This window comes from Triplophysa rosa, linkage group LG11 (assembly GCF_024868665.1).
Source record: "Triplophysa rosa linkage group LG11, Trosa_1v2, whole genome shotgun sequence".
Taxonomy (NCBI): domain Eukaryota; kingdom Metazoa; phylum Chordata; class Actinopteri; order Cypriniformes; family Nemacheilidae; genus Triplophysa; species Triplophysa rosa.
Window position 1 is genome coordinate 3,704,573 of NC_079900.1, and position 6,000 is coordinate 3,710,572.

Genomic DNA, 6,000 nt, shown 5'->3' on the forward strand with positions numbered 1-6,000 from the left:
GTTTTACAGTGTACGTACTGAATTTGAATAAGTACCCAAGTTACCTATCGGGCGTTAAAACAGTACGTTCTATATAGTATGAGTGGGTGTAGTACGAATACATTTCGGACATACTGCGTCCGCCATGTTTTATGGTCATGTGACCCGTATGCTCTTTGACAACCTATACGTGAGCGTATATAAAAACATAATTTAGTCACGAGAAATTCATTTATTGGCACTTACATTAAAATCGGATGTCCGCGTTAAAGTTTTCCGCTATATTTATTTGATTTACTTTTGAAATTTGACCGTTGCGCAGCTCCCGTGGCATCATGGGATAGAAAAGTGTCCACACTCACCAGACTCATATTTTGTTTTCTAAATGCAAAGTTCATTTGCAAAAACAGATAACACCAGTTTAAAAAAAAAAAGTTTTTTTATTGCGCATTCCAAATGATGTCAATCAAACTGCAGTTGGGTTGTTTCGATAAAGTAATAAAAAACAAAACTACAGCTAACAAACACAATAAAAACATGATTCATGAAAAACAACAAAAACGGAGTCGGATCGGTTTTTGCAAATAAACACTCTTTTTGTATGCCCACTTTTTGTCTGCCGGGTAACAAAAGAAGTCAAATTGCTTAAAAAAGTCAAGTTAAAGGAAGCACACCTTTCTTTGTGAATTTAAGATTAGAGATTTGTGCAAACCCCAAGTATGAAGCAACAGTAATAATGACTGCTGCCTTAGCAAACAGAACTGACAAAAGAGCCATTGAAGAGGAAATCATCGACAAAATACCTAAGAAAGAAGAGAAAAACAAATAAGGTCAGAGTGCATGTCGTGGAATGACAGATGAACATTTTATGGCGCCGACGTTGCTCTTTTATAGCTCAGGAGATCTGATAAGAGTTCTGTTGTGTTTCTTTTATTGTCAAATTAATGTAGATTGTAGAGGTAAAATATTAAAAGCAAATCTGGATTTGGGTAGATGTGATGAGAAACGTTTTCATATTGAGTTTTTTAATAATATTGACTTTTGATTGCAGACTTGACAAATCCGAGCTCAGTTTGTGACATTTCTTCTGAAACTCTAGTTTTTCGCGTCTTTTTTCAGGAGAAAATGTTTCCATTTAATCTCATTAATGCTTTGAAAAAATCTCTTTCATATCTCAGTTGTTTCTTTCCGAAGCCACGGGTTACCGTTACAGTGCAATCTTATTTTCTACTGTTTTAATTTATCACATCGCTTGCAGGAAACAGTAACGCGTGTTGAAACGATTCGGACCGCAAAACCAAAACATCACACATGGGCCGTACACTCAGCGCTCTGAAATGAAACATGAATTGATATAACAGAAAACCACAAGATGTTTTTCCTCCAGCTGAAATGTGCAATGGAATCTGGACGGAGGACTCTTGTAGGAAAACCTATTGGCAACCCTGCACGTAAATTGGCCGTAAGCAGACCTCCGAGATTTCCAAACTATGCTGAAACTCACCACAGGGCTGGCGATAAAGCGCCTCTCTCACGGTCTTTATCTGTCTCTTTCATCACCGCCTGCATAGTCCAAAGTTTACAGAGTCCAACTCATATCCTGTGGGGATTTGAAAAAAGGCGACGGAGCGAGAAATGATTTAGGGGAAGCCGACATCTCCGTTTTCTTTGCCATACGGAAATTCTTTGTGCGCTTGCAACATTTGTTGTTCTAGTGTATGTTTAACTGGAAATATTATTGCCGGATAACATGCGTGTACATGTTAAAGAAGCCATACATTATGACTCATGTCAGGTACTGGAAGATGATAAAAGACCTCGTGCTCCATGTAACAGGACCGACAGAGGTTTACAGAGAAATAAACTATTAAACAGATGCTGTGGGGCTCAGGCATATCAAGATTAAGATCAAGTATTACGCTTCTATGAATACGTGGTGTTGCAATGGGCAGGTGTCACTCCTACAGCTGTCACAGAGTGTTAACATTGAGTGTTGATATGTCAAGTAGATCAAAGGTCACATTGAAACCTCGTGGATACAGATCAGAGTCGGTCTATACCGAAAGCTTTTAAACACATTTTATAATGTCAGTGGCTCTGAGAATAAAGTAGCACCTGCTTTCCGAACTGAAATTGAGCCCCAGGGCTCCGGCAACCCAACCAAACAACTGGAGCGCTCTGAACTTCCTGTAAAGGTCAAAGGGCAAGTAACAGACGTGTCTGTGGAACCCTGTGACGATGGGATGTTATTCCCGTATTAAATGACTTACATTCCTCATCCGTGTTGTTAATATGGTTTAAATTCAAAACGGCAGCTGCTGATGTTGATCTATTTTTAGATTCATTTTAAAATGGCTCAAATTTCCTCCCGATCTGAAGGCTGTGATGGTTTTCATATCAAAGCAGATTTTCACACCGTCACTTCCAAATTTGAAACATGTGCTTGCATTTCGTATCAGAATGATACCGTTTCTATGTGAATTTAGATATTGGTATTCAACATACGCCACAGAACATTGAAAAAAAACATTAAACACTTTTCGTAGAGTTAAGCACTCTGGAACTTGCATTTGCACTTTCAGAAAAAAACAACATTCTGTCATTTATATTAAGCAGTAAAATATGCCAGTATGTCGTAATAAACTTCGCAGGAATCATTTCTCTAAAATGAGTCACTTCTTAAAAGGAAACACGTGATTGCCATACAAGGAAACACTAACACAAAAACCACTTTGATTTACCCGTCACATAATTATCCAAAGATCATCTTTGTTTATCACCTGTTAACTCTGTGTATGACAGCTCAGCCAGAAATATTTTCTTACAGGTGGAATCATTTTCCCCTCACGTGTACCCGTTGACCTGCTTCGACGTCTCTGGCCGCACCCAGACTTTGATTTGTTAATGATTCAGCTCCAGTCTTATCTACGTTTCACAACAGCAGCGTTTGGAGCGGAAAGGGAGGTCAAATACTTTATGCAAACAATAAACGGCATCAGGTTAAGTCCGGAGGAAACAAGGCAAGTGTAGCATTGGGTTTATAAAGCGCACGTGACTTTAAAACAGTAAGTCATGGATGGATTGGGACAAAACACGCTTCATATTGTTTACCAGCTCATATCTGTGATGGCAAAACGATGACCTGTCTCGGCCTGCCATCTTCATCATCATTCCCGAAAATCACTTACAGCGCACGTGTGAGAACACGTGAACACTGAGGTTTTGTGTTACGGGAGATAAATATCTTTGAATGATAATAAAAAGGTTCATTTACTCACAAGAAAGTAAATATTTTAGCAATTAAAATGTCAAGTTTGCATAAAATGTTGGATATTGATAAATGCATAAAAAAGTTGATCTTATATTGTTTTGGGTAACAGGGTTGAATGACTGAGCTGCTTTGATTCACCATATAATATAAATATATACAACACAAATAAAAAATACTTAATTTCATCATTTCAAAGCAGTCGTGCAGGCCTATTTAACAAAATTGTTAGGCTGTGGACCCAACCTTATTATTAGTCAACAATATTTAAAACTATAGTAAACAGCATACAAGAAACAGCTTTTAATTTTTCTTGTTTTTATCAAATCATTTTTAAGTTTTTAATTATTTTATTTTATTTTATAAAAAAAGTACGCTCACACAACGCAGTTTCTAGCAAAGAAATGTTGAAATTAAATATGAAAGTACACTACACAAGGTTGCAAATGTGGCCTATATAAAGCTCCGTAGGCGCTAGGGAGTTTGCAAAATAAATTAAATATTGATAAATGTACATTTCCTACAAATTAAACAAAATAACTTTTCTCCTCTCACGTTGTTTTGGGTAACAGGGTTGAATGACTGAGCTGCCTAGATTTACAGTATAATATAAAAAATATAACATTAATAAAAATTACTTAATAGCCAAGTCATGTGTATAGTTGTTATAGCGCACATAATTTCCAAGCATTAGTCATGCAGGCCTATTTAACAAAATTGTTTAGGTGTGCGGACCCAGCCTTATTATTAGTCAACAAGATTTAAAACCTATAGTAAACAGTATACAAGAAAAACAAAGCATACAAGCTTTAAATGTTTTACTGCTTATAATATTTAATTTTTTATTAATTACTAGGGGTGTAACGATACACTCAGCTCACGATTCGGTACATATCTCGATGCTGGGTTCACGATACGATACACATCTTGATATTTTGAACAAAATTAAAAATTCAAATAAAATTTATTTTCAAAATATTAACAATTTCAGTAATTTATTTTGTTGCACATACAACATAATAAAGAAGAACATTTAAAGGCTTAACTGAAATTAGAATGAAGATCAGTGTCAATTTTGACAGCAAATTTTGATTTAGTTTTAGTCATAGTCTTTTGACTAAAATGCAATTTAGTTTTAGTCATCCCACCCAATTTAACATAGTTTTAGTCTATTTTTAGTCGACGAAATCTACATTATATTAGTCTATTAAAATCTATCTGGATTAACTCATTTAATTGGTTTCATACAAAGATTGAACTGTTTCGACATAATTTACTTTACCTTGGAATTAAATTAAACCAGGTCATTACCTTTATTTTTCAGAAACGTTGAGTAACTACTGGATATGCATTGTTGTAACAGAGAATATTAGACCATGAACGACATGTAGCAGTTCATTCAGTATGATTTTGACTCAATTGACTCGTTCGTTCAGTGAAGGGCGTGTTCATTCAGTACATTCAACCAATGAAACGCTCTCACAGAGCTCACGCTCAAGCGCTATTGGCTCGTGTCTCTTTGAAGCTGCGCTGTCTTTGCTTGAGACAGTAATGAATGAGAAAAATCTTTCAAAAAGACATATTACATAAACTGTATTACATTTCTTCAATTATGCAGATCACATACTTGTTTTTTAGCATGTCATCAGACCTTTTAATCTACAGTACGACTCACCTCATCGCTTCTCTGATCGGAACAGCGCTGGTTTCTTTTGGCTTACTTTATGTTGCATATCACCAGTGTTGGGTGTAACTAGTTACTAAGTAATTAGTTACTGTAATTTAATTACTTTCCCCTTGAAAAAGTAAAGTAAGGGATTACTCTTATTTTTTCTGTAATTTAATACAGTTACCTCTGATGTAATTAAACTAAATACTTTGTGTAATATATGTGTGTGCAATAGTGGAATTGCCATCAAAATTCAAAGTCTAACTTTAAAATGAATGCTTTAATGTATTATTCTCACATTTGCAATACTTTGGTCAGTTAATAAGAGTACTTTATGTAGTTTAATTTTATTTGAATGAATTAAAAGAGCTGTTTCATGCCTATGAATAACTTAACTAATCAAGGTTGATATAGGATATAGAAAGTAATTAGTAATCAGTAACTAAATACTTTTTGGAGAGAGTAATTTGTACAGTAATTTAATTACACTATTGAATATGTAATTAGTAACTAGTAATTAATTACTTTTTCAGAGTAACTTACCCAACACTGCATATCACTTTATGCAGCAGCTCACGTTAGCGGATAAATTAACATTGGCATTTAAATTCGTTTGTGCTGCCTTTGTAATGAGTTTCGGGGTGACTCGCCTGCAGTCACGATTCAAGTTTGCTGTTTTTTAACGGCGATTGTGAAGGAAAATATGACGCTTTGTAAACCACTTGGAGACACAGATTGTGTCTTGTGCTTCTCTCTCTTCCCCATATGTGAGATAAGCATACGTGACGCGCTGGCGCAGAGTAGGTAGCGTCTTGACCGCTGAACGAATAGAATTAAACATATCGTAAAATATCCCCATCTCTCTACGATGCGCATCGTGACATTTTGTGCATTGCGAAATATTGTAATACGAAGTATAGTTACACCCCTATTCATTACTATTAATCTTTTAGTTTTAGTAATTCATTTTTAAGCTCACATAACTCAGTTTCTGGCAACAAATGCTGGAATGAAATATGATTAAGATACAAGGTTTCAAATTTGTAATTCTAATTCTAAATAAAGCGCAGTAGAGGCTAGGAAA